Here is a 25,414-nt window from a genome sequence, read left to right on the forward strand (position 1 = left end):
ATGCAATATTTTTATCTTCTTCAACTCTGAAATTGCCTTATCTGATTACTGTCTATTGTCATTCCTCTTTTCTCTCTCTCTGCCTTAAAAACCAAAACCATGTTTCTCACCCACATGGTGACCTCCAGGCCCCTGATCCCACAATTCTATGCTATGCCACCACCCCATACTAAATATAATAGACTCCTTTCCCAATCTTCACCTTTTAATAAACCAATTCAACTGCATACTGCACTCTTCTTTTATTTTTATCCCTTGACCACTTAAAAACATCAATTTTTCCTAATCTAATTTTGGTCTTAGATAACGCCCACCATCTACTCTCTTCATTCCTCCACACATTGCTGAATGAAGAAAATCATAAAATCATGCTCACTCTACCCACTACAAATTCATTCTAAATAACTTTAAATGGGCAATCTCTAATTTTAGGCAAAGTTTATCCACACAAATTAATACACCACAGTGGCTTTTATAAAAAAAAAATTCCAATCTCAAATATCCTGTAAAGAAAAAGCCTGGGGACAAGGTTCTGAGAAAATTTACTTTAATACAATAGTAAGCAAATCATAGAAGTCAATGATCTGCAGATGCATCAAGCATGGTCTGAGAGCAGAGTATCAAATGTGACAGATTAAAAAAAAATCCTTACCTTCCATCTTGGAATCAATACTATGTGTTGGTTCCAAGTCAGAAGAGTGGTAAGGCTAAGCAATGGGAGTAAAGTCACTTGCCCAGGTCACCCATCTGGGAAGTGTCTAAGGCCAGATTTGAGTGACAGACCCTTTATGACAAAAAGAGGAACTTGGGAACTTGTTTACTGCCCTCTCCAAGAACAGGGATCCTGTGTTTCCAAGGGCCAAGATCTCATGTAGTTATGTACTGGTGTTCTTTTGGAGAGAGCTAAGAATGGAGTTCAGAATGAAATTTAGATATCTTTAGTGGAGTTTTAAAAATTGACAATGATCTTTGGTCATTTTAGTCTACAGTTATTTGCCACAGTTATCCCAAAAACAAGTTTCTACCTCAGGTAGATCAATCACAAAAGCAAGGACAAAATTTGTTTGTACATACTTCTATAGATCTTTGTGATTATAAGAGTCTGTATGATTTTAAATGATCATCTTACTACTACTACAGATTATATATTACAGATATCTTTAATTTGTATTTTATACTTAAGTTTTATAACCAATTAATAACTGAACTATCTTACTATTAAATAAAAAGTTTCAACCGGAGAGACTAATTTAATAGGTAATGATAATGCCAAATTGATAATCAACTTTATTAATCTCATATCTTCATTTCCCCTCATAGTTTCATTTTAGAACATAAATTCATATTTTATTGGAAAAATGAAGCCATTCATGGAGAGCTTTCTTTTCCCCTTCCTTCTCATCTTCAATCAACTAAATATCATCTGCAACTATTTACTCCTTCACCTCATTTGACATAATGGCATTTCCTATCTTCTTTTGGAGCAAACCCCTCAACATGTGCATATTTTCCTGTTCCACCCCATTTTAGAAAATACATTTCCCCTCTATTGTTCTCCCACTTAAACTATTCTTCACTCTTTCATTATCTACTGTTATTTCCTTATTATCAACAAATATGTCCATATATCTCTCTCATCCTCCAAAATCCTCACTTACTTGATTTATCCCTGCTAACTATTATCTTATTTCTTTTCTTCCTATTCTTTTTCAGGTGAGTTTGGAGATGATTTTTTTATTTATTATATTTTATTTGATCATTTCCAAGCATTATTCATTAAAGACATAGATCATTTTCTTTTCCTCCCCCCCACCACCCATAGCCGAAGCGTAAGTCCACTGGGCATTAGATGTTTTCTTGATTTGAACCCATTGCTTTGTTGATAGTATTTGCATTAGAGTGTTCATTTAAAGTCTCTCCTCTGTCATGTCCCCACAACCTCTGTATTCAGGCAGTTGCTTTTCCTCAGTGTTTCCACTCCCATAGTTTATCCTTTGCTTATGAATGGTATTTTTTTCTCCTGGATCCCTGCAAATTGTTAAGGGACATTACACCAACATTAATGGAGAAGTCCATTATGTTCGATTATACCACAGTGTATTAGTCTCTGTGTACAATGTTCTCCTGGTTCTGCTCATCTCACTCTGCATCACTTCCTGGAGGTTGTTCCAGTCTCCATGCAACTCCTCCACTTTATTATTCCTTTTAGCACAATAGTATTCTATCACCAAAATATACCACAGTTTGTTCAGCCATTCCCCAATTGATGGGCATCCCCTCGTTTTCCAGTTTTTGGCCACCACAAAGAGCGCAGCTATGAATATTTTTGTACAAGTCTTTTTGTCCATTATCTCTTTGGGGTACAGACCCAGCAGTGCTATGGCTGGGTCAAAGGGTAGATATTCTTTTGTCGCCCTTTGGGCATAGTTCCAAATTGCCCTCCAGAATGGTTGGATCAGTTCACAACTCCACCAGCAATGAATTAATGTCCCTACTTTGTCACATCCCCTCCAGCATTCAGTACTTTCCTTTGCTGTTATGTTAGCCAATCTGATAGGTGTGAGGTGATACCTCAGAGTTGTTTTGATTTGCATCTCTCTGATTATAAGAGATTTAGAACACTTCTTCATGTGCTTATTAATAGTTTTGATTTCTTTATCTGAGAACTGCCTATCCATTTCCCTTGCCTATTTATCAATTGGAGAATGGCTTGATTTTTTGTACAATTGATTTAGCTCTTTATAAATATGAGTAATTGAACCTTTGTCAGAGGTTTCTATGAAGATTTTTTCCCAATTTGTTGTTTCCCTTCTGATTTTAGTTACATTGGTTTTGTTTGTACAAAAGCTTTTTAGTTTGATGTAGTCAAAATTATTTTTTTACATTTTGTGATTCTTTCTATGTCTTGCTTGGTTTTAAAGCCTTTCCCCTCCCAAAGGTCTGACATGTATACTATTCTGTGTTTACCCAATTTACTTATGGTTTCCTTCTTTATGTTTAAGTCACTCACCCATTTTGAATTTATCTTGGTGTAGGGTGTGAGGTGTTGATCTATTCCTAGACTCTCCCACACTGTCTTCCAATTTTCCCAACAGTTTTTATCGAATTGTGGATTTTTGTCCCAAAAGCTGGGATCTTTGGGTTTATCGTATACTGTCTTGCTGAGGTCACTTGCCCCCAGTCTATACCACTGATCTTCCTTTCTGTTTCTTAGCCAGTACCAAATTGTTTTGATGACTGCTGCTTTGTAATATAGTTTGAGGTCAGGGACTGCAAGGACCCCATCATATGTGTTTTTTTTTTTCATTATTTCCCTGGATATCCTTGATCTTTTGTTCTTCCAAATGAACTATGTTATGGTTTTTTCTAAATCAGTGAAGAAGTATTTTGGTAGTTTCAATGGGTATGGCACTAAATAGGTAATAATTTTGGGTAGGATGGTCATTTTTATTATATTGGCTCTTCCTATCCATGAGCAGTTAATGATTATCCATTTGCTCAAGTCTAGTTTTAGTTGTGTGGCGAGTGTTTTGTAGTTGTGTTCATATAGTTCCTGTGATTGTCTTGGGAGGTAGATTCCTAGGTATTTTATTTTTTCTAAAGTGATTTTGAATGGGATTTCTCTTTCTAGTTCTTGCCGCTGAGCTGTGTTGGAGATATATAGAAAAGCTGATGATTTATGTGGGATTATTTTGTACCCTGCAACTTTGCTAAAGTTGTTGATTATTTCAATTAGCTTTTTGGTTGAATCTCTAGGATTCTTTAAGTAGACCATCATGTCATCCGCAAAGAGTGATAACTTGGTCTCCTCCTTGCCTATTTTGATGCCTTCAATTCCTTTATCTTCTCTAATTGCTACTGCTAGTGTTTCTAGTACAATGTCAAATAGTAGAGGTGATAATGGGCATCCTTGTTTCACTCCTGATCTTATTGGGAATGCATCTAGTTTATCCCCATTGCAGATGATATTAGCTGATGCTTTTAGATATATACTGTTTATTATTTTTAGGAATGACCCTTCTATTCCTATGCTTTCTAGTGTTTTTAATAGGAATGGGTGTTGTATTTTATCAAAGGCTTTTTCTGCATCTATTGAGATAATCATGTGGTTCTTGCTAGTTTGCTTGTTGATATGGTCAATTATGTGGATGGTTTTCCTAATGTTGAACCAGACCTGCATCCTTGGTATGAATCCTACTTGATCATGGTGAATGATCCTTCTGATCACTTGCTGCAGTCTTTTTGCTAGTATCCTATTTAAGATTTTTGCATCTATATTCATTAGGAAGATTGGCCTATAGTTTTCTTTCTCTGTTTTTGACCTGCCTGGTTTTGGAATCAGTACCATGTTTGTGTCGTAAAAGGAGTTTGGTAGAACTCCCTCTTTGCTTATTATGTCAAATAGTTTGTATAGTATTGGGATTAACTGTTCTCTGAATGTTTGATAGAATTCACTGGTGAATCCATCAGGCCCTGGGGATTTTTTCTTAGGAAGTTCTTTGATGGCTTGTTGGATTTCATTTCCTGATATGGGATTATTTAAGAATTCTATTTCCTCTTCTGTTAGTCTAGGCAGTTTGTGTTTTTGTATATATTCATCCATTTCTCCTAAATTGGTGTATTTATTGCCATATAATTGGGCAAAGTAATTTCTAATGATTGCCTTAATTTCCTCTTCATCGGAGGTGCTGTCCCCCTTTTCATCTTTAATGCTCTTAATTTGCTTTTCTTCCTTCCTTTTTTTAATTAGATTGACCAGTACTTTGTCTATTTTGTTTGTTTTTTCAAAGTACCAGCTTCTTGTCTTATTTACTAAATCAATAGTTCTATCACTTTCGATTTTATTAATTTCTCCCTTAATTTTTAGGATTTCTAGTTTGGTTTTCTGCTGGGGGGTTTTAATTTGATCACTTTCGAGTTTTTTCATTTGCATTTCCAATTGATTGATCTCTGCTCTCCCTTGTTTGTTAATATAAGCATTCAGGGATATGAATTTACCTCTGATTACTGCTTTGGCTGCATCCCAAAAGGTTTGAAGGGATGTTTCGCCATTGTCATTTTCCTCGATGAAATTATTAATTGTTTCTAAGGTTTCTTCTTTAACTAAACGGTTTTGGAGTATCATATTATTTTTAATTCCAATTGGTTTTAGAGTTGGTTTTCCATGTACCATTACTAATCATTATTTTTATTGCCTTGTGATCTGAAAAGGCTGCATTCATTATTTCTGCTTTTCTGCATTTGTGTGCTATGTTTCTGTGACCTAATGTATGGTCAATTTTTGTGAATGTGCCATGTGCTGCTGAGAAGAAGGTGTATTCCTTTTTATCCCTATTTATTTTTCTCCATATGTCTATTAACTCTAATTTTTCTAAGATTTCATTCACTTCTTTTACCTCTTTCTTATTTATTTTTTGATTTGATTTATCTAAATTTGATAATGGTTGGTTTAAGTCTCCCACTAGTATGGTTTTATTGTCTATTTCTTCCTTCAATTCTCCTAGTTTCTCCATTAGAAATTTGGGTGCTATATTATTTGGTGCATACATGTTGATTAATGATATTTCCTCATTGTCTAGAGTCCCTTTTAACAAAATATATTTACCTTCCCTATACCTTTTGATCAGGTCTATTTTTGCTTTGGGTTTATCAGATATAATGATTACCACTCCTGCCTTCTTTCTATCAGTTGAGGCCCAGAAGGTCTTACTCCATCCTTTAATTCTGACCTTGTGGGTGTCAACCCGTCTCATGTGTGTTTCTTGAAGACAACATATGGTAGGGTTTTTGATTCTAATCCATTCTGCTATTCATCTATGTTTTATGGGTGAGTTCATCCCATTCACGTTCAAAGTTATGATTGTCATTTGTGGACTCCCTGGCATTTTGATAGCCTTCCCTAATTCTAACCTTTTCTTCATCGTCTCTACCTTTTAGTCCAGTGACTTACTTTGAATCAGTCCCCCTTGTCCCCTCCCTTGATGTTTCCCTTTTTAGTCCCTCCCTTTTTGTTCCCTCCCCCTTCCCCCTCTCTTTCCCTCCCTTTTTTCCCCCCTCTCCCCCTCCCCCCCCTTGGTTATCCCTTCTCCCTTTCCTTGTTGGGTATGATAGAATTCAAGATCCCAATGGATCTGGATGTTTTTCCCTCTCAGAGTTGATTTCCCTGAGATTAAGGTTTAAGTAAAAAAAAAAAAACCCTCTCTTCCTCTCCTTCTTATAGGAGTTTTTTTTTCCCCTCCCCTTCCCATGTGAATCTTTGTGTGAGAAAGATTATTCTATTTCGTCTTTCTTTACCCCCTATTTATACATTACATTTTCCCCACATATTAGTATACATAGGTTGATATAAATGTAGTCCTTATAGAAGAGAGTTTGAGTAAAAGAAGACGATAACTTTTTTCCCCTTTCCTTAATATTTACCTTTTCAAGTATTCCTTGGTCTTTGATTTTCAGTAGCAAACTTTCCACAGAGCTCTGATCTTTTCTTTGCAAAAAGTTGGAAGTCTCCTATTTTGTTGAATGCCCATACATTCCCTTGGAAGTATATAGTCAGTTTTGCTCGGTAGCTGATTCTTGGTTGGAGACCCAGCTCTCTTGCCTTTCTGAAGATCATGTTCCATGCCTTATGATCATTCAGAGTAGAACTTGCAAAGCCTTGTGTGACCCTGATTGGCATTCCTTTATATCTAAATTGTCTTTTTCTGGCTTCCTGTAGGATTTTTTCTTTTGTTTGAGAGCTTTGGAATTTGGCAATTACATTCCTGGGAGTTGTCTTTTGGGGGTTTAGTGTAGAAGGTGTTCTGTGAGCTCTGTCAGTGGCTGTATTACCCCCTTGTTCTAGAATCTCTGGGCAATTTTCTTTGATTATATCTTGTATCACCATGTCCAGTTTGGTGTTTATTTCTGGCTTTTCTGGGAGTCCAATTATTCTTAAATTATCTCTTCTCCCACTATTTTCCAGATCTGTCATCTTGTTGGTGAGATATTTTATGTTCTCTTCTAATTTCTTGGTGTTTTGGCTTTGCTTTATTAGTTCTTGCTTTAAAGCCTGGTTTTCTTTTACAGTTTGGTCAAACTGGTTTTGTACATGCGTGAATTTCTTTTGCATTATTTCCCACTTTTCCTCCCAGAAGGCTTCCATCTTTTTGGTCATTTCTGATTCAAATTCTTCATGGGTTTGTGGAGAGTTTCCATTTCCTTTGGAAGATTTTGGAGCATTTTCTTGTATATCTTCTTCTATCTCCTCTGTATTTTGTATTTTGGCTCCATAGAATGTGTCCAAAGTTGTCCCTTTCTTCTTATTTTTCTTGGTATTTTGGGTTTTCTGTGCTTCTGTGGAGTTTGCCATCTCTGAATGGGGAAGATTAGTTTTTCTTATCTCTGTCTGGTGTTCAGAGGCTTTTGTCCTGGGCAGATTGTCAGTTCTATGAGCTTTCCCTGGGTTAAACTGAATATGCTTCATGGGAACTGGAATGGAAGGGTCGGTCCAGGGGGCCACACTCTCCCCCAGCTCTCTGGGTCGGGTTGCTTTCCGGAAGTTGCCTTCAGAATAGCTGGCCGTGAGGCTGTTTCGTCGGCCTGGGGGGGGATGGGCTGCGGCTTCCCCAAGCTCAGAGGGCAGTGACTTTCACTGAGACTTGGATAGCAGGATCCAGCCCATGAGGCTGTCTTGCCAGCCCTGAGGGTTGCTGTTGTTTCAGACAAGCCTGCTCTCTGCGGGGGGAGCTCCGAGGGCAGTGACTTTCACTGGGACTCGGATAGAAGGCCCTGAGGGTTGTTGTTGTTTCAGACAACCCTGCTCTCTGAGCGGGGCGGGGCTGAGGCTTCCCGGAGCCTTGGACTCTGTGCTCCTACCCCTTAGGTCCGAGTGATCTCGGGTTCTGGGTTTTGAGGGGGGCCGTACCTTTTGATCCGGGTCCAGGTCCAGGAGGAGGGTTCCCAGGGTCTATGCTGTTGATCGTCTTGAATTTCGGCGCCGTAGGAGCTTATAGTTTGAGATCGGTCGGGAAGGGTTTTTGGTAGATCTGAACTTTAGCTTTCTCTAAGCCGCCATCTTGACTGGAAGTCCCTGGAGATGATTTTTTAAATTTGGATTTTATATCTAGATACTTAAAACAATTTATATTCTCTAGGCCATATTTTTAAAATTACTATAAAAAGATAAATTAGATCATGAATTTAACATATTTTTCCTTCTCTTAAAATGCATAACTTAGTGTGGCTATTATGCTAGAGAAGTTGATGGAAATCTAAAGGGTTGGAAAGTAAGCAGAGAATATACCTTGGCACACTAAGAAGGCTTTCAAGGTTTCTTTAGCTACTGAGAAACAAGAAGAAAATGACAACTGAACTGAAAATTGTTGGCTCAAAAATGCTAGATAAATTGTTAGCTGTTTTCTAGAAGAGATGAGGAAAATATCATCATGGCCTAGTATGTGATTTTTGGAGTCTTCTGTATTTATGCCATTATACCAAGTGTGTGTTCATAAATGTTAACAACTGAATCTTGGAAAATGTACAAAATATTTTTAAGTTTAATGAATTTTAAAACTTTTCCATCACTTTCCTAAGTCTAGACAATCAATAACACAATGATTTCAACCCTGTTTTGCAGCATTTGATGATTCCTGAGATTTAAATATTCATTCTGTTTTTATTATATCTCTGCTCATATTTTATGTTTTCCAATTTTCCATATTTGTTGGTGGAATATTGAATTTTAGACCCAAAAAAACTCTTGGAAATTCTCTTTTCAGTTTCTCTCAACTTACAGATAAAAAAAAATGAGGTTTCAAACTGCAAAATGATTTCTTCAGGGCAAGGTTAGATTAAAGTACAAGTACAAAATTTGAACAAACGCAGTGCTTACAAATGAAGTTCTGTGGCCATCATACAATGTTGTCTCTTAAAATGAAACTTTTCCCTTTAAGAATAAGAAATAGATTTCTTGTATCAAGATTATGGAGTGAGGAAGAAACTCACTTGATCTCTTCCTATTCCCTTCCAGACCTCTTTAAAATAAAGTCTTTTACTGAATTTTAGAGCAGTGAAGTCATTCTCCCTGAAGAACTCAGAAAATAAAAGAGAGAAGTTTATCTCCCTTGGGTGGAGCCTGAGGAAGGGTAGGCCATACTCTATCAGGGGAAGGATAAGGACATGACCCGCAGCTGAGAAGCCTCAACTCAAAGCAAGCCAAAATTAACTTTGGTCTGAGTGGAGGTTAGCAGGAAGGCCTGAATTGAACATTGGTATGCAGTAGGGACTCTCCCCAGGGAAGGCCACCAGCAATAGCCCCTACTGTGCAGAACAGCAGTAATACCACATGCAAAAAGTGAGCTAATGTGTGCCCACTCCCAGGCAAGCCTGCAGGGAGGCTTCACTTCCAAAACCAATCAACAAACCAAGGCCTTACCTGCACAGGAACAGGAGCTTAACCTTATAGAAATTACCAGTGAGTCCATATTTCCAAGGCAATCCAGCATCAAGATCCCCTATCATACAAACAAACAAGAAGGTACTCCACTGCACAAACCAGCATCTGAGACCCCATCTTACAAGCTGGAAGCTAAAACATGAAGGCACTACAAGCTATAAGCAAAGTCCTACACTCCACAAGAAGAAGTGTGGGCAGGGAGGTATTCAAACCAGGAAGAGAGACCAAATGTAATATGCAGTGAAAAAATATATAATAAACTTTCAACATGAGCAAAAAAAAGTCTACCTATAGAAAGTTGTCATGGTCACAGGAAGGATTAGGGCACAGACTGAGAAGAGAATGATATAAAAATTTATATAAGTGAAAACACAGAAAAAATGTGAACTGGAGTCAGAACCAAAAAGAACATCTAGAAGAAGTTTGATTTTTTTTTGAAGACTGTAAAAATCAAATAAGATAATTGGAAAAATTTTGGAAAAGAAATGAGAGCCATGCAAGAAAATAATTTAATAAAAGTCAATAGCTTGCTAAAGGAAGTGCAAAACAAGAGAAAACTAGACAAAATTTCACTAAAGCAAATAACCCTTTAAAAAATAGAATTGGTCAAATGGGTAAAGGAGGTAAAAAAGCAGATAGGAAAAAAACTCACTAAAAATTAGAATTGTAAAAATAGAAGCAAATGACTTCATGAGATATCAAGAACCAGTCAAAGAAAATTTTAAAAAGGAAAAAATAATGTAAAATTTCTCATTGGGATAACTGATCTAGAAAATGGATTTAACAGAGATAATTTAAGAATTACAGGATTACCTGAAAGCCCTGATCAAAGAAAGAACCTGATCTTTGTGTTTTAAGAAATTATCAAGAAAATTGTTCTGATATCCTAAAATGAGAGAGTAAAATAGAAACTGAAAGACTCCAACAATCATCTCCAGAAAGACATCCTCAAATGAAAAATCTCAGGAATATTAAAGCCAAATTCCAGAGATCCCAGGTTAAGGAGAAACTTCTAAAAACTGCCAGAAAGAAACCATTCAAATATCATGGAGCCATGATCAGGATAACACAAAATTTAGTCACTTCTACATTTAGGAACAGACTATATAAACTACTAGTTAATGAAAAATTAAATTTGGGATATGTGTACTATTTTGTACTGAAATCTGCTCTGTGAAAGATTTTAGCAGGAATATCCAAGGACTCTTCATAAATACTTGAAACTGAAGAGGCAAATATACAAATGAGAAGACCTGTCCCATCTTATCTGAGATATTTTTATGTAAATGAAATAACTATTATGTACATTATCACGCCTGGTCATCTGGGCTGGTGTAGTAGATCAATGTGACAATTGAAACTCAATTGGGCATACTGATTGGGCAGTCTCCTTTGCCATGGTTCAAGCTCCTTCCTCTAGTCTTACAAATATTGGAGAGAGATCTTTTGGATTTCTTAATCTTTTACCTTAGGGACTGGTACATAGCACTTCTATGCCGTTATTGCAGGTGTTGGTACCCACACTGCCCTCTCCTCCTACTGCAGAGGGATATAATTCATACTTCATCTGAATTCCATAAATATATTTCCTATTTTTTCCACAGATTTGCTTATGACTAAAGAACCTTAAATACAGCCTGATGATTGGGCATGTAAGTAACTGCACCTGAAGAAATAATCTTTAGAGTTCTAGTGGAACAGTCCATTATTACCCAAATAGGGGTAAGCTCCAAGGCACTTGGAAACTACCATCAGGAGGAAGAAGTTAAAGAGCATGCATCAGGAGAAATGAAGGGAAAATAATGAAAACACAAAAATATCTCTGAAGGAGTAAAATACTTAATTCAATTAAAAATCTTGACCAGAAGCAGATAAACATGAAGGGGGGAAATAGGGAGGAGGAGGGGAGAGAGAGAGAGAGAGAGAGAGAGAGAGAGAGAAATAGAGAGAGAGAGAGAGAGAGAGAGAGAGAGAGAGAGAGAGAGAGAGAGAGAGAGAGAGAGAGAATGATTTTGGAAGAAAGTTCCACTGATAAATGTTCCTATGGGACTTAATCAATCTACAAAGGAAGATGAGGAATTCATATTAGGTTTGATTTTTAGAATTTCAAAGCTCAGTAAGATAGGTCATCTTATCTTATAACAAAAGTAATGAGACCTACCTAGGGAGAACAGACACCCATAAAAATGGTAGATAATTGACCGAGAATATTTTGTAGTAATTGGATATAAAAACAAGAGGAAGGCAAAGATCAATAATAAGCTGTACAATTAACAAAAATTTCCCTACCTTTCAAAAATATCCTATAACTTCCAAGAATTTGTATTTCAAACAGTGAATAACAGAAAAAAAGGGGATAAGGTACAAGACCTACAAGACATACCAAAAATTCATTGTAATCTGGAATCTGAATTAAAAAAGGAATAAATAAGTATAAGGACCATGATTAAAAGAAGAGAAATCCATAATGGATAGAAATGGAAAATAGATAATAAAATGAATGAGAGAATATATTTTATTTTAGCAAAATGCATTTTTAGAATCTAGCCACAAAAAGAAGTCAAAGGTAAAGAGAATGGAGATTCTTCTTGATTATTTAACTGAGAAAGTAAAATAAACAGAAGATTTAATGAATTAGGCAAAAGAAAGGAAAAAAAAGGAATATTTAAAACTCCCAATCTTGGGAAAGATGTTTCAAAACAAGGAGTAGGTGAATTTGAGGGTGAGAAGAAGAGAACCAGTGGAAATAATATCATTTTATACTTCCAATGAGAATAGTTTTCACCTTGTGTTACCTTGAAACTAATTCTTTTAAGGTAATGGAGATATGTTATTTTCTCATAACTTTTTATAACAATAAAATAAATCATCCAATAAAATTAAAGTGACAAATTGTGAAGTGATCTTCCAGTCTATATCTTAAAAGAAAAAATAAGTAAAGACTTACACAAAAATAAAAATGAGAGTCTGGGTGGGGTAGGAGTATACTGTACATCAAATGAAAGGAGAAAAAAACAGGACTTGTAATTATATTATCAGAAAAAGGGAAAATATTTCACTGGAACCACTTCCAATAAATATAGGCATATAGAAAATATTTTCATTCTTCTAATAGTTCATTGTAGTTTAGGAAATGCTAGAAAAGAAACTAAAAGTATAAAAGATAGGTAGACAGAAGATTTGCCAATGGAATTATGATGATTAAAAAATCTTAGAAAATAAACCTTGTATAATTGACCATATCAATAAGCAAATCTACAAAAATCACATGATTATCTAAATAGGTGCAGAAAGAGCCTTTGACAATATACAACACTCATTCCTATTGAAAACACCAGAAAGTATAGGAATAGAAGGGTCTTTCTTAAAAATAATAAATAGTATTTACCTAAAAAACATCAGCAAACATTGTCTGCAATGAGGATAAACTAGATGCATTCCCAATAAGATCAGGAGTGAAACAAGGATGCCCATTATCATCGCTATTATTTAACACTGTACTAGAAATACTAGCAGTAGCAATTACAGAAGAAAAAGAAATTTAAGGCATTAAAGTTGGCAATGAAGAGACCAAGCTATCACTCTTTGCAATTGATGTGATGGTCTACTTAAAGAATCCTAGAGAATCAACTAAAAACTAATGGAAATAATCAACAACTTTAGCAAAGTTACAGGATACAAAATAAACCCACATAAGTCATCAACATTCCTATATATCTCCAACACATCTCAGCAGCAAGAATTAGAATGAGAAATTCCATTTAAAATCACTCTAGACAATATAAAATACTTGGAAATCTATCTTCCAAGACAAACACAAGAACTATATGAACACAAGTATGAAACATTTTCCACACAATTAAAACTAGATCTAAAGAATTGGAAAAAAAAAACATTGATAGCTCATGGGTAGGACGAGCTAACATAATAAAAATGACCATCCTACCCAAACTTTATTTTATTTAGTGTCATACCCATCAAACTTCCAAAAAACTTTTTTATTGAATTAGAAAAAAAAAAACATAACAAAGTTCATTTGGAAGAACAAAAAATCAAGGATATCCAGGGAAATAATGAAAAAAAAAATACAAAGGAAGGGGGCCTTGTAGTCCCAGATCTCAAACTAAACTATAAGGCAGTGGTCATCAAAAAATATGATACTGGCAAAGAGACAGAAAGGAGGATCAGTGGAATATACTTGAGGAAGTGACCTCAGCAAGACTGTCGATGACAAGCCCAAAGATCCCAGCTTTTCAGACAAAAATCCACTATTTCATAAAAACTGCTGGGAAAATTGGAAGACAGTGTGGGAGAGATTAGGTTTGGATCAACACCTCACACTCTCCACCAAGATAAACTCAGAATGGCTGAATTACTTGAACATAAATAAGGAAACTATAAGTAAATTAGATGAACATAGAATAGTATACATGTTAGACCTTTGGGAAGGGAAAGATTTTAAAACCAATCAATACTTACAAAAAGTCATACAATTTAAATCAATAATTTTGATCACATCAAATTAAATTTTTTATACCAACAAAATCAATGTAACCAAAATAGAAGGTAAGTATCAAATTAGTAAACAATCTTCATAACAAAAACCTCTGACAAAGGTCTAATTACTCAAACTTACAAGAGTTAAATAAATTGTACAAAAATCAATCCATTCTCCAATTGATAAATGGACAAAGGACATGAATAAGCAATTTCTGATAAAGAAATCAAAATATTAATAAGCACAGAAAGTATATATTACAATCAGAGAGATGCAAATCAAAACAACTCTGAGGTATCACTTCACACCTAACAGATTGGCTAACATGACAGTAATGGAAAGTAATGAATGCTGGAGGGGATGTGGCAAAGTTGGAACATTAATGCATTGCTGGTGGAGTGGTGAATTGATCCAACCATTCTGGAGGGCAATTTGGAACTATGCCCAAAGGGCAATAAAAGACTGTCTGCCTCCTGTCCCAGCCATAGCACTACTGGGTTTGTACCTCAAAGAGATAATAAGGAAAAAGACTTGTACAAGAATATTCATAGCTGAACTCTTTGTGGTGACAAAAATTGGAAAATGAGGGGATGCCCTTTAATTGGGGAATGGCTGAACAAACTGTGGTATATGTTGGTGATAGAGTACTATTGTGCTAAAAGGAATAATGAACTGAAGGAATCCCATATGAGCTGGAACAACCTCCAGGAAGTGATGCAGAGTGAGAGGAGCAAAACCAGGAGAGCATTGTACACACAGACTGATACACTGTGGTACAATTGAATGTAATGGACTTCTCCATTAGTGACAATGTAATGATCATGAACAACCAGGAGAGAGCTATAAGAAAAAATACTATCCACATTCAGAGGAAAAACTGTGGGAGTAAAAACACCGAAGAAAAACAACTGCTTGATTACATAGGTCGAGGGGTTATGGTTGAGATGGAGACTCTAAATGAAATCCTAGTGCAAACATCAACAGCATGGAAATAGGTTCTGATCAAGGACACATGTAATACCCAGTGGAATTGCACATCGGCTATGGGAAGTGTGGGGGGAAGGGATGGAAAAATAGATTATGATTCTTGTAACCAAGGAATAATGTTTTAAATTGAGCAAATTAAAGAAAATCTTAAAAAATTAATTAATTATTTAATAAAAGGAAAGAATTTTCCTTGCTGGAGAACCAAGGATCAAGTCAGATAGTTATCCTCTAACTAAAAGATAACTAAAAGTAAACATTTAACCATTAACATTTATTAATATTAACAAATAGTTGTCAGCTTTATTTGGTGCAGATGTTCTTGAACAAACCAATCACATCCTTGGCCAAAATTCAGAGTTGTGAGTTCACCTGAACCAATGGGTTTTCCTCCCTCATGTGTTCTCTGCTAGCTTCTTTAAGTATGTACCTACTCTTCCCCTTAAAATCTGATTGCTCTGATAGGACAGTTGTATTAGTATATATACACAACTGGGTAAAATATATTACATAATATATATATATATATATAGGGATACATACACATATATATATGTTATAATCTATTCATTATTTTGGGCTTGCTTTATAATGGAAGTAACTATAATGTTGTTACTATTTATTTGCCTTATTGCTAAATGGTTATGTTTAAGATAAAAAAAGAAAAGAAACCTTGTTACTAATTTAGACAATATTTTCAAAAATTTTCAATTTTCACAAAAAAATCCTTAAAAATCTTTATTTCCATAAAAGCCAAGAAACTATTAATGTGGGGGTATCTGATTCCAAATAGCCCCAAAATATAGAAAATGAGAATCAAAGTAAAAAAAAAATACACAAGAGATTTATGGAGTTTTGTTTACAATGTAACAAATGGAGGAAATGTTTAGTTTTCATTGTTGGACCTTGCCAACATAAGAAAAATTAAACTTCTTCCAAATAAATGTAAACTTTTAAAATCACTCATCTAATTACTAAAAAGGAGTACTTTTAATTTTCTTATAAATTTCATTTGGAAGAATAAAACATCAAGGGAAATGATGAAGAGAGGTAGGGTTCAAGACCCTGACAGTACTTAACATAAATTATATCCTAAAGCAGCAGTCACCAAAACCACTTGGTAATAGTTAAAAAAAAAAAGAGAGTGAAATAAGCAGAAGAGAAGAAACAAGGGACAATTTGATTACATCACATTTAAAAAGGTGTCATTTTGTTTATTTATTTGTTTTTCACAAGTAAAACCAATGATCTAAAATTAGAAGGGAAGCAGGAAATTGAGGGGAAATTTTACAGTCATGTCTCTCTGAAAGAAGCATTAGTGCTCAAACATATAGTGAGCTGAGTCAAAGTTATAAAAAAAATATCATATTTCCCACATGATAAATGATCAAAGGATATAAACAGGCAATTTCCAAGAAAAGAAATCAAAGCTCTCAACAGACATGTGAAAAACACCTCTAAATCATCATTGATTAGAGAAATGCAAATTAAAACAGCTTTGAGGTACCAACTCAAACCTGACATTGGCTAAAAAAACAGCATGAGAAAATAACAAATTTTGGAAGAGATGTGGAAAACTGATGCAGTAAGCATTATTGGTAGACTTGTGAAATTGTACATGTTTTTTTTTACCCAGCATTACCACTACTAAGGCTATACCACAAAGTTATCTAAGATAAAGATAAAAGAACATATATGTACTAAATATTTATAAACACTCCTTTTTATGGAAGCAACTAAAAATTGAAGAGGTGTCCATCAATTGGGGAATAGCTGAACAACTTGTAGAGTATGGTTGTAAAGGAATGCTATTGTGCTATAAGAAATGATGAACAGAATGTTTTCAGAAAACCTTGAGAAGGGTTATATGAACTAAAAATACAAAGAGAAATGAGCAGAAGCAGGAGAATATTGTAAAGAACAACAGCCACATTGTATGAAGGTCATTTATAAATTATTTAGGTATTCTCAGTAATTCAGTGATCCAAAAGAATTCCAAAGGACTTATGAAAAATCCTATTTACCTTCATAGAAGAAAACTGATGGAATTTGAATAAAAATTGAAGAATACTTTCCTTTTTCCTTTATTGTCTTTTTCTTTTTTAACATGGTTAATATGGAAATGCTTTTCATTATTACAAATATATAATCCATATCAATTGCTTACTGTAAATGATGGCAAAGAGACCTGAATGTTTGTTTGATGGACAAACAGCTTGGTGGCAGTTGAGAGTCAGCAAAGAATTCTAGGTAGAGAATTGGGAGCTGAGGAGAATTCTGGTCAGCTGAGTATATCAAGCTTTGGAAGAGAGATGGTGAGAACTTTTCCTGGGTGGCTGAAGGGATCCGAAGCCAGGAGAAGGAGAAGAGTCAGATTTTCTGATTATCTGTGAACCTGCTTCCCTCAAGGAATTCTTCTACTACCTTTCCTTTAACTGCCAACAAAAGCCCTAGATTCCAAAAGGGTTTGGTTCAGACTCTTTCATCTGAGCCAGCCAGTCTAATTCTTTCTGGATCTCCCTTTTTGTCTTCTTTGAATTTGACTGAGATTTAAAGACTAGAGATATTAGCTTAGAAATAAAGAAGACTGACAGATGGAAAGGAGGCAGAGTCCTTTGGGACTCGGACTCATACCTCTAGACCCAGCTTTTGGGTGTTTAGCTTGTCAGGGCATCATGCTCTCATTTTTCCCTTCCCTACTTTCCTTTCCTTTTCCAAATAAAATCTTAGTTCAGGTCAGATCATGGGGTTGGCTTGGTTTCATAACAAGAGAGAGAAGTTTGGTGAATTGAGAACAGGATTCATGGGTGGATCCTGACTCATCTGTGCCAAGAATAGATCTGATTTGTCACAGTGCTTCATAGGGAAGGGTTTAACAACAAAACCCTTCTCCTAAACAGCTGATTAGGATACAAACATTTTTCCCAGCGGTTGTGCTCACATTAGAACTGAAAGGATATAGTTTGTAAGATATCCTTTGGTAAGAGAGATAGAAAGATTCCTTCTGTTTCTCTTAGCTTGTCTTCAGCTCTGGAGGGAGAGATCTTGACATCTTTCCCATCACTCTTCAACTTCCACCTCAGCATCCATATTTTCTCTTTCTCATTTCCCTCAACTGTTCACTGGAGCCTACATCTTTCCAGTGAGGCAAACTATTTACCCTCTCCACTTAAAGAGGGAAAGTAAGAGAGTCCCCCCCTTCTCCTCTTTTATATTACCTTCTCAAGGAATGGGGGAGGAGAGAATTTCAAATATAAAACCTTAAAAAATATTAAATTTTTGTATACATTTAATTAAGAAAAAAATTAAATTAAATGCAGAATACCTAAATCTCTTTAGTTATATTGCCTGTTTTCTCCACCTTCCCCATTATGGAAGATTGATGAAGGGAATGAAATAATTTGTGATCTGCAGAGTCAAAGGATATAACCACTTGTAGAAGATCATATATTCCTGAATATATCAAAGTATATAACTAAATTAAATAATTTTCAACAGCATTTCCTGAGATAATTTTTAAGGAGAATTAAAAGGGAGGGCAGAGATCAACAAACTTGTAGTTTTGCAAATATGGTACAGCATTAAGATCCCTTAAGTGGAAAAAAACTGGATTGTTCCTTCATATGGCAGACAAATGTTATAATTTTCTATAACATACAATTAGAAAACCAATAAACAGGAATTTTAATGAATATTATATTCTTAGAAAAAAGTCAGAGAGTTTCTGTTGGACTTTGAGCCAAGATGGCGGCTTATAGAAAGCTAAAGTTCAGATCTCTGGAAAACCTTCCCTACAGAACTCAAACTATATGCTCCTAGGGCACCAAAATTCAAAACGAACAACAGCATAGACACCGGGGATCCATCCTGGACCTGGACCAAAAGGTATGGCCCCCCAAAAGCCAGAACCAGAGATCACTCAGACCTAAGGGGTAGGCAGAAGGAAGGTCCCAGGACCCATCACCCCCAACCCAGAGCTCTGAGTCCAAGGCAGCAGAGGGAACCTCAGAGCCTCAGGGCCAGCTATTCTGAAGGCCACTTCCTGAAAACAACCTGACTCAGTCTTGGGGGCACCCAGACAGCAGGGAAACAGAGAGAGACAGGGGAGCCTGTAACCCCCTGGCTGGATCCTTCCATCTGAGTCTCACAGAAGGTCCCTGCCTCAGGGCATACTCAGTTCAACCCAGCGAAAGCTAATCTTATCAGGAGCCCTCCAAGCTCTGGGAAGCCCTGGAACCTCCCCCCTCAGAGTGAAGGCTCTTCTGGCCGGCTAAGACACTGAAAATCCTCATGGAGAGTGCCAAGCCAGGCTTAGAGCTTGGAAGTAAGGCAACAGAGAAGCATCAGGAGGGAAGTGAGGAGGGCAGTAACATGGAAACACCAGCAATTCCTGGCCTCCTAGGGAAGACAGAATAGCTGAGGAGAACCGGACAATTTGCCTAGGGCTAAAACCTCTGAACACCAGACAGAGATAAGAAAAGCTAGTCCTCCCAACTCAGATAGAGATGGCAAATTCCACAGAAGCAAAAAAGCCCCAAAATTCCAAGAAAAAAAAAGAAGAAGGGGGCGACTTTGGACACATTTTATGGAGCAAAAATACAAAATACAGAGGAGATAGAAGAGGAAACACAAGCAAATGCTCCGAAACCTTCCAAAGGAAAAGGAAACTCTCCACAAACCCAGGAAGAATTGGAATCAGAAAGGATCAAAAAGATGTAAGCCCTCTGGGAGGAAAAGTGGGAAATAATGCAAAAGAAATTCACTCATCTACAAAACCAGTTTGACCAAAGAGAAAAGGAAAACCAGGCTCTAAAGGTCAGAATTAGGCAACTCGAAGACAACAAGCAAGAATTAATGAAGCAAAGCCAAAATACCAAGAAATTAGAAGAGAACATAAAATATCTCACTGACAAGGTCATAGACATGGAAAATAGAGGGAGAAGAGACAATTTAAGAATAATTGGACTACAAGAAAAGCCAGAAATAAACAGCAAACTCGACATCGTAATATAAGATATAATCAAAGAAAATTGCCCAGAGATCCTAGAACAAGAGGGCAGTACAGGCACTGAAAGAGTTCACAGACCCCCTCTACACTAAATCCCCAAAAGACAACTCCCAGGAATGTAATTGCCAAATTCCAAAGCTTTCAAACAAAAGAAAAAATCTTACAAGAATCCAGAAGAAGACAATTTAGATATAAAGGAATCCCAATCAGGGTCACACAAGACCTTGCAAGTTCCACTCTGAATGACCTTAAGTCATGGAACATGATATTCGGAAAGACAAGAGAGCTGGGTCTTCAACTAAGAATCAGCTATCCATCAAAACTGACTATATATTTCTAAGGGAAAGTATGGGCATTCAACAAAATAGAAGATTTCCAAGTTTTTGCAAAGAAAAGACGAGAGCTTTGTAGAAAGTTATATATCTAAAAACAAAGAGCTTGGAATACCTGAAAAGGTGAATATGAAGGAATGGGAAAAGGAGAAAAATGTTATCTTTTTCTTTTACAGAACTCTCTTCTATAAGGACTACATTTATATCAATCTATGTATATTAACATGTGGGGGAAATATAATGTGTAAATAGGGGGAAAAGAAAGACCAAATAGAATAATCTTTCTCACACAAAGAATCACAAGGAAGGGGAGGGGAAGAAAACTCCTATAAGAAGGAGAGGAAGAGAGTTCATACTTAAACCTTACTCTCAGGGAAATCAACTCTGAGAGGGAAGAACATCCAGATCCATTGGGATCTTGAATTCTATCTTACCCAACAAGGAAAGAGAGAAGGGAAAAGCAAGGGGGAAGGGGAGGAAGGAAACACAAAAAAGGGAGGGAAGGAGAGGGGGAAGGGGGAAGGAACAAAAAGGGAGGGACTAGAAAGGGAAACATATCAAGGGAGGGGACAAGGGGGACTGATTTAAAGTAAATCACGGGACCAAAAAGTAGAGCTGAAGAAGACAGGTTAGAATTAGGGAATGATATCAAAATGCCAGGGAGTCCACAAGTGACAGTCATAACTTTGGACGTGAATGGGATGAGCTCACCCATAAACTGTAGACAAATAGCAGAATGGATTAGAATCCAAAACCCTACCATATGTTGTCTTCAAGAAACACATGAGGGGGGTAGACACCCACAAGGTCAGAATTAAAGGATGGATTAAGACCTTCTGGGCCTCAAATGACAGAAAAAGGCAGAAGTGGCAATCATGATATCTGATGAAGCCAAAGCAAAAATAGACCTGATCAAAAGGGATAGGGAAGGTAATTATATTTTGTTAAAAGGGACTTTAGATAATGAGGAAATATTACTAATCAACATATATGCACCAAATAATATAGCATCCAAATTTCTAATGGAGAAAATGGGAGAATTGAAGGAAGAAATAGACAGTAAAACCATATTAGTGGGAGACTTGAACCAACCATTATCAAATTTAGATAAATCAAATCAAAAAATAAATAAGAAAGAGGTGAAGGAAGTGAATGAAGTCTTAGAAAAATTAGGGTTAATAGACATATGGAGAAAAATAAATAGGGATAAAAAGGAATACACCTTCTTCTCAGCACCACATGGCACATTCACAAAAATTGACCATACATTAGGTCACAGAAACATGGCACACAAATGCAGAAAAGCAGAAATAATAAATGCAGCCATCTCAGATCACAATAAAAATAATGATCAGTAATGGTACATGGAAAACTAAATAAAAAACTAATTGGAAATTAAACAATATGATACTCAAAAATCTTTTAGTTAGAGAAGAAATCATAGAAACAATTAATAATTTCATCGAGGAAAAGGACAATGGCGTGACATCCTTTCAAACCTTTTGGGATGCAGCCAAAGTGGTAATCAGAGGTAAATTCATATCCCTGAGTGCATATATTAACAAACTAGGGAGAGCAGAGATCAATCAATTGGAAATGCAAATAAAAAAAACCTGGAAAGCTATCAAATTAAAACCCCTCAGCAGAAAAGCAAACTAGAAATCCTAAAAATTAAGGGAGAAATTAATAAAATCGAAAGTGATAGAACAATTTGTTTAATAAATAAGACAAGAAGCTGGTACTTTGAAAAAACAAACAAAATAGACAAAGTACTGGTCAATCTAATTAAAAAAAATGAAAGAAGAAAAGCAAATTAACAGCATCAAAGATAAAAAGGGGGACATTACCTCTGATGAAGAGGAAATTAAGGCAATCATTAAAATTACTTTGCCCAATTATATGGCAATAAATACACCAATTTAGGTGATATGGATGAATATATACAAAAATACAAACTGCCTAGACTAACAGAAGATGAAATAGAATTCTTAAATAATCCCATATCAGAAAATGAAATCCAACAAGCCATCAAAGAACTTTCTAAGAAAAAATCCCCAGGGCCAGATGGATTCACCAGTGAATTCTATCAAACATTCAGAGAACAGTTAACCCCAATACTATACAAACTATTTGACATAATAAGCAAAGAGGGAGTTCTACCAAACTCCTTTTATGACACAAACATGGTACAGATTCCAAAGCCAGGCAGGCCAAAAACTGAAAAAGAAAACTATAGACCAATCTCCCTAATAAATATAGATGCAAAAATCTTAAATAGGATACTAGCAACAAACTCCAGCAAATGATCAGAAGGGTTATCCAGCATGATCAAGTAGGATTTATACCAGGGATGCAGGACTGGTTCAATATTAGGAAAACCATCCACATAATTGACCACATCAACAAGCAAACCAACAAGAACCACCCGATTATCTCAACAGATACAGAAAAAGCCTTTGATAAAATACAACACCCATTCCTATTAAAAACACTAGAAAGCATAGGAATAGAAGGGTCATTCCTAAAAATAATAAACAGTATATATCTAAAACTATCAGCTAATATCATCTGCAATGGGGATAAACTAGATGCATTCCCAATAAGATCAGGAGTGAAACAAGGATGCCCACTATCACCTCTACTATTTGATATTGTACTAGAAATACTAGCAGTAGCAATTGGAGAAGAAATAGAAATTGAAGGCATCAAAATAGGCAAGGAGGAGACCAAGTTATCACTCTTTGCAATTGACATGATGTTCTACTTAAGGAATCCTAGAGATTCAACCAAAAAGCTAATTGAAATAATCAACAACTTTAGCAAAGTTGCAGGATACAAAATAAACCCACATAAGTCATCAGCATTTCTATATATCTCCAACATAGCTCAGCAGTAAAAACTAGAAAGAGAAATCCCCTTCAAAATTACCTTAGTCAAGGTAAAATCCCTAGGAATCTATCTCCCGAGACAAACACAGGAACTACATGAACACAACTACAAAACACTCTCTACACAACTAAAACTATACTTGTGCAATTGGAACAACATTAACTGCTCATGGATAGGACAAGCCAATATAATAAAAATGACCATCCTACCCAAACTTATTTATCTATTTAGTGCCATACCCATTGAACTCCCAAAAAATTACTTTACTGATTTGGAAAAAAATATAACAAAGTTCATTTGGAATAACAAAACATCAAGGATATCCAGGGAAATAATGAAAAAAAGCACATATGATGGGGGCCTTGCAGTCCCTGACCTAAAACTATATTACAAAGCAGCAGTCATCAAAACAATTTGGTACTGGCTAAGAAACAGAAAGGAAGATCAGTGGAATAGACTGGGGGAAAGCGACCTCAGCAAGACAGTATACGGTAAACCCAAAGATCCCAGCTTTTGGACAAAAATCCACTATTCGATAAAAACTGTTGGGAAAATTGGAAGACAGTGTGGGAGAGATTAGGAATTGATCAACACCTCACACCCTACACCAAGATAAATTCAAAATGGGTGAATGGATTAAACATAAAGAAGGAAACCATAAGTAAATTGGGTAAACACAGAATAGTATACATGTCAGACCTTTGGGAGGGGAAAGACCTTAAAACCAAGCAAGACATAGAAAGAATTACAAAATGTAAAATAAATAATTTTGACTACATCAAATTAAAAAGCTTTTGTACAAACAAAACCAATGTAACTAAAATCAGAAGGGAAACAACAAATTGGGAAAAAATCTTCATAGAAACCTCTGACAAAGGTTTAATCACTCATATTTATAAAGAGCTAAATCAATTGTACAAAAAACCAAGTCATTCTCCAATTGATAAATGGGCAAGGGAAATGGATAGGCAGTTTTCAGATAAAGAACTCAAAACTATTAATAAGCACATGAGGAAGTGTTCTAAATCTCTTATAATCAGGGAGATGCAAATCAAAACAACTCTGAGGTATCACCTCACACCTATCAGATTGGCTAACATAACAACAAAGGAAAGTACTGAATGCTGGAGGGGATGTGGCAAAGTAGGGACATTAATTCATTGCTGGTGGAGTTGTGAACTGATCCAACCATTCTGGAGGGCAATTTGTAAATATGCCCAAAGGGTGACAAAAGAATGTCAACCCTTTGATCCCACCATAGCACTGCTGTGTTTGTACCCCAAAGAGATAATGGAGAAAAAGACTTGTACAAGAATATTCATTGCTGAATTCTTTGTGGTGACAAAAAATTGGAAAACAAGGAGATGGCCATCAATTGGGGAATGGCTGAAGAAATTGTGGTATATGTTGGTGATGGAATACTATTGTGCTCAGAGGAATAATAAAGTAGAGAAATTCCATGGAGTCTGGAACAACCTGCAGTAAGTGATGCAGAGTGAAAGGAGCAGAACCAGGAAATCATTATACACAGAGACTGATACACTGTGGTACAATTGAAGTTAATGGACTTCTCCATTAGTGGTGGCTTAATGTCCCTGAAAAATCTGTAGGGATCTAGGAGAAAAAACACTATTCATAAGCAGAGCATAAATTGTGGGAGTAGAAACACCGAGGAAAAGCAAATGCCTGACTATGGCGGTTGAGGGGACATGACAGAGGAGAGACTCTAAATGAACACTCTAATGCAAATACCAACAAAATGGCAATGGTTTCGAATCAAGAACACATGTGATACCCAGTGGAATCACGCGTCGACTATGGGGGTTTGGGGGGAGGAAAAGAAAATGATCTTTGTCTTTAATGAATAATGATTGGAAATGATCAAATAAAATATTATAAAATTAAAAAAAGAAAAAAGTCAGAAATAATTGCCCTGATTTTTAAACAAAAGTTAAAAATTAGACTAAGAAACTATTATAAATACTCTATATTGAATTAATACATTTAGTCAATAATCTATTATTAGTATGCCTTATATACCTCTATAGAACATGCTGGAAATATAACTTTGTTCTTCTCAGGACAAATTATATGAAAATGGAATAGAAGATTTATTTAATGTAATTATTTTATATTTAATATGTTTGATAATTGAGTCAATGGCTTGAAATAACAGCCGATACTGAAGTGATTGGGTTCTGAAAATAAGATGGTGACTTCTCTAAACCTCAGTTTTCTCATCTATGAAAAGTATATTGCATGATCTGCCT

This window comes from Monodelphis domestica, chromosome 4 (genome assembly GCF_027887165.1).
Source record: "Monodelphis domestica isolate mMonDom1 chromosome 4, mMonDom1.pri, whole genome shotgun sequence".
NCBI classification, from domain to species: Eukaryota; Metazoa; Chordata; class Mammalia; order Didelphimorphia; family Didelphidae; genus Monodelphis; species Monodelphis domestica.